Source organism: Opisthocomus hoazin, chromosome 2 (assembly GCF_030867145.1).
Source record: "Opisthocomus hoazin isolate bOpiHoa1 chromosome 2, bOpiHoa1.hap1, whole genome shotgun sequence".
Lineage (NCBI taxonomy): Eukaryota > Metazoa > Chordata > Aves > Opisthocomiformes > Opisthocomidae > Opisthocomus > Opisthocomus hoazin.
In genome coordinates this window covers 71,370,118-71,382,267 of record NC_134415.1, presented here as the reverse complement: position 1 = coordinate 71,382,267, position 12,150 = coordinate 71,370,118, and positions in this window count along the sequence as shown.

Genomic DNA, 12,150 nt, shown 5'->3' with positions numbered 1-12,150 from the left:
CCTGCAAGGAGCTTTCTTCTGTTTCGCTTGCTCTCTTCAGTCTGTTAGATTGCTTTTCCTAAGACCAACCAGGGAGGGAGAGAAGAAAAGAAAGAGAGCTGTGGCGCTGACTGAATGCCGACTGCTTGCCGTGCTTTGCTGTGCCTTAGCTTTTATTTAGAGGAAGCTACTGAGGCTGCAGCCCAGACTGTCAGAAAGTGATGGAAAAAGGTGCATGATAATCTACAGGGGAAAAAATCTCGCTTGGAATCACTCCAAGTGAGCACACACTTTTCAATCCGCATCCACCACAGCTGATACCATCAATGGGTGTAAGACTCATTTTCCCACGTACATCCCTTCAGCAGAGACTGTGGGCAGGAGGACGAGGAACCTGCTCTCCTCTCTCTGCCTGTTTCAGCATTTCCCTTTGCCTTCCTTCCTCTCTCAGTTCACGCAGCTAGGTCCTACTGTGTCCTCACCTTGCTGAAGGGTTAGAGCCTGCTCTGCCCTTCCAGCTGCTGCTTCAGCCGTCACTTTTGGGGGACACATTATGCTGCAGCCCTGTCTACAGTCAAAGCTAGCTCAGGGGAGATTGTTTTAGCTGCTGGGCTTGCAACAGTCATGCACGGTGAGAGAGTCAGAGGCTCCTCCGATTGCTGCTGAAAGATGAGCTAGCTGGCCCCAATACATCAGATGCCAAGACGGTGGGGAGGAGCCAGGAGAGATGAAAGGAAGAGATGAAAAAGTGGGAGGGAAGATTTGCTGTTTCTGTGGAAACCAAGACTTTACTCAAACTCAGGTTTTTGCATCCCTGACCCTCAGGTGACCTGCTGACCTCTCCTCCCAGCCTGACTCCAGCCCAGCTGTTCCTCCTGAAGGAAAGGGGCCAGGCTCACCTCCTGCTTGACAGCATGTCCAGGCAGACTCCTTCCTGCCAGAGTAAACACAATTAGAAGAGCATCACGCACAGAGTTCGGGCCACCTAATACCAAAGAGGTCAACATGATAGGTGCCCCAGAAAGCCCCAATATGACAATGCCATCATAACAAGTAAGTAATAGCACATGTGCTACTCTTTCAAGTTTCCTGACCGTGTAAGTCAGAGCGGTTGGATGTTGCTTGTTCTCCGCACATATGTAAAAAGCTGTAAAATAAAGTTCTGAAGCAGCCCATGAGGTTATGAATCCAGCTTCCAAAAGATGTTTGCTAACCACTTTCCTAGTCCAAAGGTCCTAATAAAAAAGTTGCGGCAGCATGCAGCGTGAAGGCTAAACCAGCACAGACTAACAAAGAAGCAAGAGATGTACAGCTAGCTCCTGACGGGAAAAATTTATTTCAGGGGAGGAAGCAATGTTTAAAAAGCAGTAGAGGAATAATCTAGTCCACAGCCAGGACAAAGCAACTGTAATTATGTCTGCTTGTATTAGGAAGGAACAGTGGCTCCATTGCTAAACTCCTTCCTCAGGCAAGACATCAAAGCAAATTACACCCATAAGAAGAATTTCTACAATGCCTCACTAATTAAATAGCAGTTGGTTCGTGTAATATTGAAATCAAAAAACATGTAAACAAACCTTGAGACAGGGTTGAATATTTTCCATGCAGACATGAGCCCGAACAATCTCTATCTTGCATTGTCCCCGAATTTTGGACAAGTTTGAATCCAAAGATGGATCCATTTTTTGTGCCCCAGACACATCTCCACTTTATATTAACAAAAGTCAAATCCTTAGCAAGGAAAATACAGTAGCTTGAAGGAAAATGCAGAAAACAATCAATGACTGACAACAATATGTAAAAGGATTCCAATTTCAGTGATATTTCAAATCTAAAAATGAGGCTGACTGGTGTCTCAGATGCAGTAAGTGTAAGATAGTCAGCAATTATTAAGCTCCTGTAGTTAAGAAATGGAATGAGCATTACAGTAACCAGACTAATAGCAATACCTTCCAGCATGACTGAGAAGGTTCCCAGGGTAGTGACAAGGCAGCAGCAAAGACCAGCAGCATCCTGCTTTCACCCTCCCCTGTGAGTGAATTTACATCCAAGAAAGTGAATGAGTGCTGCAACATATTCAGTGCTGGGCTGGATGGAAAGGGACAAAATAATAACTACAGCTTGCCACAACTTTTTACAAAAACACTGCTGAAAGTCTATGAGCCCTGACTCTGTGTCACCTACAAATCTCTTCCATCTGACAGAAGCAGAGCCTGTGTTTTGGAGGGGCTGTCCCTGCGGCCACTTGTGTTCACCTAAAAAAAATATACTACCTAAAACCAGGCAGCTGGGGATTTCTTGGCTCTTTTCCATTGTATGTCTGTAGTGGGAACTTGCAGCATCTCTGCTTTCCATTCCCAGTTCCTTCTCGTTGATTTAAGGATTATCTGCAATGCCTCTGTCCATCAGACACCCCGCTGGGAACACTGGGAGTGTTTCCCCTGCTTCATGGTGGAGATGTGTCTTCTCCCAAACCAGCTTCTGCCTTGTGTACGCTGGTGTTGCGCTGCCTATGTCTGCTCCAGTAAATGCAGCAAGGCCAGGGAAAAGGCTGAAGCATTGGCCCACAGCTGCCTCCGCTGTTTGGCTGTCGGCAGACTCCGGGGAGCAGTGCCCACGGCTGCCTCCTAGCCTGCTCACATTGCCTGGGCATGGTTTGCAAATGCCAAGAACCATTTTCTAACAGCAGAGGTAACCTGTAACCTCCCACCTCTCCCAGTCACTGCCTCTTCCCCATATTCCAGGACCATTCCACCCCATCCCCGATTCCTTTTCTGATAACCCGGGTCTGTACACGTACACACAGCGTATTACCACATCCACTGCTATTCCTGTTTTTCCCTTTGAATCATAACCCTGGAGCCCTGCCTCTCTAGAGGGCCAAGCTTCTCTCAGAAAGAAGATTTACGAAATGAGAATTTCCTTCTCAAGAGCTCATCTGCTTAGTCCCCACCTGCACTCCTAATCCTACCGGTGACATCAGGGGGAACGGAGAGACATCCGAATTTTCAGTAAAAGGCAAAAGTGATTGGTCTCATATTCATTTTCCACACCCACACCCATCTGCTCCCAGAAGAGCAAAAGAGAAGTATGTAAAAAAAAAAGAGAATAAGCAGAAATTATAGCCAAAACCCCTGCACACCCAGAAATACGGCAGAATCACACTATGTCTGAAGTGAACACTTCTGAGTTTCCCATAACAACAAACTGGATACTCGGTTCAAGTACCCTTTAGATGCATAACCGGGAGCTGGAGCAAGCAGCCAAATGCTCGGCATGGCCCTGGCCTCTCGCCAAGGGCAGGGCAGGGAATTCACAGAGGCGATACTTTCTCCCCCCAGAGGCAGAGCTCCAGGAAAGCACATCTCCCTCCCAGTGAGCCAGGGTGGCTACAGACCTGGCCCGGCTTCACAGGCAGCCCGAAAAATCCTCCCGTCCTTTAGGTTTCCCCCAAAAGGACATTCCTTTCCCAGCTCACCTGTGCCAAGCGCTTCCCTCTTGGGGCAGCTCAGAGCTCTGCTGCCTACCACAGGCATCTGCAGATGGCTCTTCTGCGAACAGCTGCTTCTAGCCAGCTTAACCTGCACAGACTGCTGCCTCGCTGCGAAAGGACATGGCTCTTAATTACACGTCCGAAAAGCCCTTGCGCGCACACGTGCACGTAGACACTTGCACACACCGCAGACATTCACGTGTATGCACACACACACTCCCACATTCCCCCTCACACAGGCGGGTACCAGCCGTAGCCTGAGGACGAGTATATTCAGCACTGGCTTAAAGCATAACTCCACCGCATCCCTCAGCTTATGAATAAAAACTTAGCGGAAAAATGGCTTGGGAGGAAAAGCCACAGGGCTGTTACAGCTTTAACAGACCCCGAGCGCTTATCTCAAGCTGAGAGAGTGATTTCTTGGCAATAATTTGTTTAAAGTGTTGCTGATTGCTTCCTATTTCTTCCTAGCAAATGACTTTTACACCTTTCTACTGTTGCTTTTATATGAGCTGCTATGGCAATTACTCTGCGGGAGGCTGTGTAAACACCACACAGACCCTTTCATCTGACTACTAAGGGCCGTAGAAGACACTCCTGAGACCTGATAAAAAGTATTTTCATACGTTTTTCCCCTTCCTTGAAAAAAATATTGTTACTAGGTTGCTACCAGAGTTTTCTCTGTTCTTACAGAACACATTCAAGTGTACTTCCAACAGAGACTGTCTGATCTCTGTATGTAGCCTCTTTGAAGGGAACTTCAAGAAAGTAATAAATAAAATTACTGAGAGGTCCTGGAGGGAACGAATTGCCCCTTCTATGCTAAAATAAGAATTTCTCTGATAAAATTATTTCGAATTAAGTTGACTCTTGAAGAACCAGAGTATGCAGTGATTCGGGCTAATGAGAGGAATCTCTTTCTGGTTCATCCTTTTATTCTCAAGTGCCAGCGCTAGGTGTCAGCTACCCATTTCTCCTGTCCCTGCTTAGGAACAGGTTGATGCAATGATGTTTGGATTCTGACCCAGGAGCTTTGCTTGTTTGACTGAGGTGCCAGCCCAAGGATTTGGTTTGGCCCATGAAAGTTTTCTGCTTTATCCCAACTTCAAAGTTTCTGCATTTTGCACTCTGGATCTCTCGGAGACCTGAGCCCTGTCAGATCACCCATGAAGCCCCAGCGTCATCACACAGCCACATGTCTGTCAGATTAACCAGAGCACACACTAAGGACTCTCTGCCAGTTTTAGGCTTTTTTTCTGCCAGTTTTCTTCTGACTTGAAGAAGGCTTAAAATAGCTGAACCAGCACAAAGTTAGAGCAGCGCAGGAAGGTAATACAAGATCTGGCGTAAAGCCTGCTGGTACAAAGTCGAGTTGTCAGTGTTGTTTAGCACATTTATTCTGACAATGTGAGTTCATTCTTGATCAGTGTTTTGTGTCGTGTGGTCATGATGGGGTTTTTTTCTTATCAAGAAAATCATTATATTCTTCCACGAAGAGTGAGAAAGACAGTCTGATAGCAGTTAGTAGCAAAACAATGACAGAGCACTAAACCTTACAGGATGATTAACTCAAAGATTCACTGTTGTAGTTAGGATTATGGTGCAGGTTCCATTTTAATCCTTGATTTTCAGTTGTTTGGGCAATTTGATAGTTTAACTAGAACTTGTACAAAAAGAACGATTAAATTTCTGCATGATTACCAGCACATTAACTTCCTTTCTATGAGTTAGTACAGCATAGTCTAAGTTACACGATAGTTCTTCCCCTAGTATTCCATAGGAACGACGTGTTTCAAATGTCTTATGAGCAAAATAGCCAAAATGCAAGAGAAAAATTTATAAGACTTCTACCTGTAGGCAAAATGGGGAAAACATTCCTCAGTGATGCTATCATAGGTTCTTAATCATCAATTTCCATTTTGTTTATAGTTTCTACTATTAACATTTCACAATCTGTGAATTCTTACTTACTTTTAAAATTGAAAGTAAGCACAACAGTTCACTTCTGAAAGCTGCCATTTCCAGTCACCCTGTCCCAGGGATAAAAAGCACACATACAATGTTGTGAGGGTAGTACTCTTAGATCAGTCCAAATGATCAAGGAAAGTTTTCTGAATTGCAGGTAGTGTTCGTCTTCCAGAGCATTTGCTGCCATGCCGGTCCCTCTGCTGCTCATCCACCCCCACTGATACACCACCAATAATACACAATGACAGCTTCTTGTACTAACCCCCCACAATAAGTTATTGGTTTTTATCAGTGTTTAAAATGTGTTATCAATACTAGCAGAGAACAGGACTCCAGTAGATACTGGGTCAAACTCACATTCAATAAAGGGAATAAAGGACAGTGTGCATATCCTTACCTACACACAGAGTTCTCTCCTCATTTCTACTTGCACTTCTGGGCAGTGATAAAAGCTCCCTAGCTTTAAGAGAGGAGCAGGTACTCGTCAATAGGCTCTACAACATCTGTTGAAAGACGTGCTGTGTGCAGCATCATGTCAAACAGAGTGAGCAAGAGCTCGTTAGGAAGTTATGAAAGGACCTTCCTTGTTCCTTGGACTGAAAACCTGTTTCTGTCTCCAGGTGGTAAAAACACTAAAATTAGACCGATTGTGCATTATTCTCACTGCTTATTTCACGCAAGCACAAACTGGTCTGGTACAAGAACTGTCTGTCAAGCAAGTGAAATGAGATAAGCAGGACTAACTCTGTATTATGCACTTAGCATAACAGTTCACTACCGTAACTTTATCTGGATGGCTACATAAATCACTCACTCTTAAGTATTCCAAGTGTTGTTACGTGCATTTTCTTCACAAACAGGCTCGGTAACATTGTTCATACCGGCCTTTTCACATCCACATACGCGCTGCTTCAGCCCTTAGAGAGTGAGAACCGTAACTGTACGAAACAAAAGCCGAAATGATTATTCACAGCAGTACTACCTAACTGAAGCAGAAGTCTTCTGAGATCTATTTGCTATATATGTCCATAGGCATACGAAAATACAATGTAATACCGCCCTCTATTAAATGAACATTCATTTACCCAGCATAAGCTCGATAGTGGAAAATCCTGACTTGAGCCCCAAGATTTGGGTAAGGATACCACTCAGACCAAACAAAGAGGAAACTGTTGTACAGTATCTGATGTTGATTTGCAACCCAACGCAGAGCTGACTAATTCATCACTGCTCCTTAACGATATCGAATTCAATCCGAAAGTCCCACTTGGTGTGAATGGTGACACTATTCCACCACAAAAAATTATTTCAGTTTTAAAAAAATACACACTGTGTCAGTGTCTAGTCAAAGCTGCTTCCCAAATACAATCCCCTTCAAACCTTTTTATACGAATGAGGCTGTTTCTGACCTGTTTAAGTGTAAGAGGAGGAGTACTTAGAAAAAATCCCTTTTCCCCAGCTAACTTTAGCAATTTAACTATGATCTAGTGTGATTTTACAGCTCTTAGAGAGAAGTGCGGGGCCCCTAAACTGCCTTACCCACCCCAGGTGCCCTTCGGTCTCCCCTCCCTGTCAAAGCACCTTGGAGAGAAGATCCTCATAAGGGGTACTCTTTGGTTGACTGCAAGTAGACACAGAGATACCCTGTACGCCCCCTGGACACTGCAGACGGAATGGGAGGCTGGCAGGTGGGACCTGCGCTCTCTGGGCCAGCAGCAGGAGCACCCTGAGTGGCACTGAACATCAGTGCCTGTGGAGGTGGTCATCTGCTAGTTCCCAAGGACAACCCGGGAAAAGCAAAGACAGGGACTCTTCCCACAAGGTAATAAGGAAGGGTTTGGCTGTACAGACACAAGCTATGCCATGCCACTTACTTCCAAGGGCAGAGAGCAGCCCCTGGTCCATTGATTTACTAGTGCAGGTGTAACCCTCAGCTTCAATGGTGACATTTCTTGAAGAACTGCATGATCTACCCAAAGGGAGTGAACTAATATATGCCAAATTGTATCTTATTCCAACACATTAATATTATCACGGCTTACTATGAAATAAATATCCAGATGTATATTCTCTAGCCATCTTCAACCACATCTGAGAAGTCACAGATCTCTCCTTAAAAAAAGAAAACAAAACATACACAGAGAATTAAAATTTATCGAACATTTCTGTCTAAGCTACTTCTCTCACTTCTCGAAGATGTTTAGGACTTTCTGTTGCTTGCCCCTCTCTAGCTGTCCCTTCAGAGGCTCTGGGGATTCATGGGATGATAACCCCTGAGAGCTTGTTGTCCCCAGGGATCTGGCCAGCTCTACATCCAGCCTGACTCAGCTGCCATCCGCCTGGCAGCCTGAGCCAATTCGAGTTAACAAAGCTGGCTGCGAACAGCCGAAGAGCAGTCACGTCATCTGTCCTGCCACTCCTGAAAGAAGGGAAGTCACTTCTAAACCAAGAGTGGCTGCAGGACATGCCCATGGGACTTGGGGTCCTAAATCACTGCTGTGAAAACTTGACCCCAAATCTGGAGCATGCTGCGTAGCCACTCGCTACAATGTGAGGAGACTTGGATTTCTGTGTGCTTAGCGGTTTGACTTTGGTTTCTTGCTAAAACAAACATTTTAACAAGTTTGTCTCTGGAAGCCTTTGAATTTATTATGCTTGTAGTGTTTGTTCCTAAAATAATCTCTTGCAGGAAACACTTAATATTTCACATTCCTTTTGTGTCCAGTAACATATAAACTTCAAGCCTATAATTCTGTTCTTTAGAGCAATTGTAAATCATTACATTTTCTTTCTCACTTCCATTTCTCTAGTACTCTTTAGATAACAATGGCTATAATCCGCAATCTGCAAGATATACGGTGAAGTGTAGATGACAATGAGTAAGGCCAGGCACACTGCTCCTCATGTGTCCTTCTAGTCTATGCTCCCCTTCCACTGGAAAATAAGAAGCTGTTGGGAGGGAGGGTTTATAGATTTCTTTTAGGTCTGCTCAAATGATGCGGTGATTGCACACAGTCTATCTGTGAACACTTTCCACTGAGACTCCAGGAACTATATGGTCTCTAATCAAATATCTAGGAGATATAAGTCTTATTTTCTACCTCTACAGAACAACTACAAACCTGAGAATATATGAGGCAATAACAAACTCCTTTCTTGTTTCCTGTTGTATTCAGTGTAAAAAATTTTCCAATCTAAAAGCAGCTGCTGTAATATTTCATACTACTTTCTATTAGGGTACTTTTCAAATTATTTACTAACTTCAATGTAAGACATTGTTTTCAGTTTAATAATGTATTACATATCATGTAAGAGTTTTTATACGTAAAGTTTGTTGTCTTAGTGTAGCCATCTTCCTGCTGGAGGGATTTATGAGACTACATATTTCTCATCCCTGTAGGCAAAATTATTAGTTCGCTGTCATCTTTAGTCACCTGATTTCTCACTACATAAATGTTTGGTACAACTGTCAAATAGGAGTATTTTCCATATTTCCATGTTTACTCATAGTTTACTTATATTCTCTTACCCGAGGGTTCTCAGGAATGTAAAACCACCCTTTAAATCTTTATGTACTTAATATTTCAGAATTTATCACACATTTTTAAACTGGACCAGAGGCAAATAAGAGGTACCTGTTGCACAGAATGACCAAGTTAGTGGCATTCCTTAGGGGAATGATGCTTCATTTTGATTTAGGAAAAGAAAATATAGCGAAGTATTCATTCTGCATATCAATTAAAGTGACAACACAATCCTTACCTTTATGTAAATGAAGAAACTCCTTAAATTTATATTCAGTGCTGTTCCCCATACCAGAAGTGCTTATGGGTTGAGAAAAGTGTTTTCTTTCAAAGGCACAAGCTGTAGACGACTCAGACAATTTGGCAGTATGTCTGGCAGCAGACAACATAATCTCTATTGTTCTTAAACCTCTTTGAAATATGAATGAAATCCAGCAGAAAATTAGAAACTGGGCTGACTTCACTCATCGTCAGTGGTTTCATATAACCAAGCAGCAGCCAAATCTGAATCCCACTCCTGGAAGGACATACCAGTTACCAGTATATCACCTTGAGGCAATTCCACTCTCACCATTTTAAAAAGCTCCCCAAGCTGCAGTGATGCAAGGTCACGGTGAGTAAAGTTACAGAGAACAGACAAAGCAGCTAACTCTTAACTAAAAGAGATGAGGTGGGAATAAAGAAACAAAGAGCAAGTGAAGATTTCTCTGTTATGGGTACAAGCTACACAGGTGCCTTAGTTGCCTGTCTTCATGGGAAAGAAGAGGTGGAGGATGAGCTGGAAGGGCAGGAAATTGCATGTTGACAGCAAATGAGGTTTTGCCTAGAGTGTAGACAGCTTTGGCCAACACTCAACCAACACAATGACCTTTATGTTCTTGTTCCAGTGGGCACAAGATTGACTCTTGGGCTGTTCTAAATTACATCAGAAGCTGGAGCCTGTAGGCTTAGAGAAGCACAAAGTTTCTGCAAAGCATCCTGCCTCCATCTTTGCTCTTTACCTCTTCAGCAATCCAACTCAGTCTATGTAAGCTTTTTTGTCTGCTCCTACGGTGCCTCTGATATGTTCAGGCAGGAGATGACAGCCATCAGAGCAGTGTGTGCCATTCTGTGATGGAATCCATGTTCATAGACCTTGGCAATTATATTATAGGACCTTATCTGTTCAGTGTTTAATTTGTGAAATATTGTTTAAATGCAGAGATGAATTTCATGACTCCTGCCACAGGACACAGCAACTTTAGGATCCTACAGTAAAAGCTCCTCTTAGATGGTCCACGATATATTTCCCAGAACATTTACTAAGCTGTTGATAATCTATATTTCACCACTGTCCTGATTTCTTTTGCAGATTTTTCCTTCTGTGACTTACATGTTTGGTAACCTAGGCTACTAGCATATCACTGAACCTTACATACAGAGGAGCCTTCAGCACCCTGTCCCTAAATCCGGACAGGAGCGGAACTGACTGGCAATGCAGTTCCAGGTACCCCGCCATGCTGTTGTACAGGGGGGGAAGAACAGGAAAGTTAACCTCTAGCAGGATAACTCCGAGCCTTCTTTGCTGGAGTTTCCCAGAGACACCAGTTTTTGAGGTGCAAGAATCAGTCTCGCACAGAAAGAGATGCTTTCCAAATTACTTATATGCTACTATAGCATTTTCAAATGGGTTAATAACAAGTTACTTCTTGCAGGATCTTCACCATAAGCTTTATGTTTCTGATTGCACAGCTCTGTTAATCAATCTTATGCAACTAATGTTCCCGATCTACTGCCCAAATGTGCCCTGGAGAGTTCATACAATTTGCTGTCAGCCCGACGGTATATTTCTTAAATTAGTTTGCCTTAGAGGGGAGAAGATCAGGGCCCTGTAGGCCCTCGAGTACCTAATTTTAGGTCTTTGCCAGAAGATGTATCTCTATTATCTCTCTTGCAGAGAAAAAATCTCTCATTTTGTGACACTGGAAGTAATACTCCAAAGACATCCACTATAACTTGAATGTCAGAAATTTGAATAGTATTTAGTTCATGGCAGCCATGTTATTGGCTCCAGGTAGGAGAACAAATTCTCATATTATCATGGTGCAACTTTTCTTTGTGCTAAATCTAGATCCACCTCAGAGGATGTACTGATTTACTTATTCCCCTGTTATTACTATTGGCATAATGTGCAACAGGTTTTATGTCCCAGAGTGCTTAGTGCTTTATCTCTGCGTTGAATTTTAAGTTTGCATGGAGATGCAAAATACAAACAGTCACAGATATTTTCTGTGGTCAACAAGTTAGAGAGACCTAACCGTATAATGTGGTGCTTTCTGGAACGAATACTCTCCTGCAGGATACCCCTAGTATATTAAAGAAACATTTCACTAAAGTTATATCAGCATAAACAGATGCAGAGAGAATCATAGAATCATAGAATCATAGAGTCATAGAATTATAGAATCATACCTTGGAAAAGACCCCTAAGATCATCAAGTCTAACCGTCAACCCAACACCACCATGCCTACTAAACCATATCCCGAAGTGCCTCATCTACACGTTTTTTAAACACCTCCAGGGATGGTGACTCAACCACCTCCTTGGGCAGCCTGTTCCAATGTCTGACCACTATTTCAGTAAAGAATTTTTTCCTAATATCCAGTCTAAAACTCCCCTGATGCAACTTGAGGCCATTGCCTCTCATCCTATTGCTAGTTACTTGGGAGAAGAGACCAACACCCACCTCATTACAACCTCCTTTCAGATAGTTGTAGAGAGCAGTAAGGTTTCCCCTCAGCCTCCTCTTCTCCAGACTAAACAACCCCAACTCCGTTAGCAACTCCAGATAAGACTTTTTCTCTAGACCGTTCACCAGCCTTGTTGCTCTTCTCTGGACATGATCTAGCAACTCAACTTCCTTCTTGTAGTGAGGGGCCCAAAACTGAACACAGTACTCCAGGTGTGGCCTCACCAGTGCCGAGTACAGGGGCACGATCACCTCTTTGCTCCTGCTGGCCACACTATTCCTGAGACAAGCCAGGATGCCATTGGCCTTCTTGGCCACCTGGGCCATTTTTCAGTCCTAACGCTGGATCTGCCATCATGCATCGTATTTTGGGTAATCCAGAAAAATAGAGCTTTCTAGCACCAAGATTTCTCTGAAGACAACAAATTGTGGTAACCTTCACTGCAAATCTAGCCAG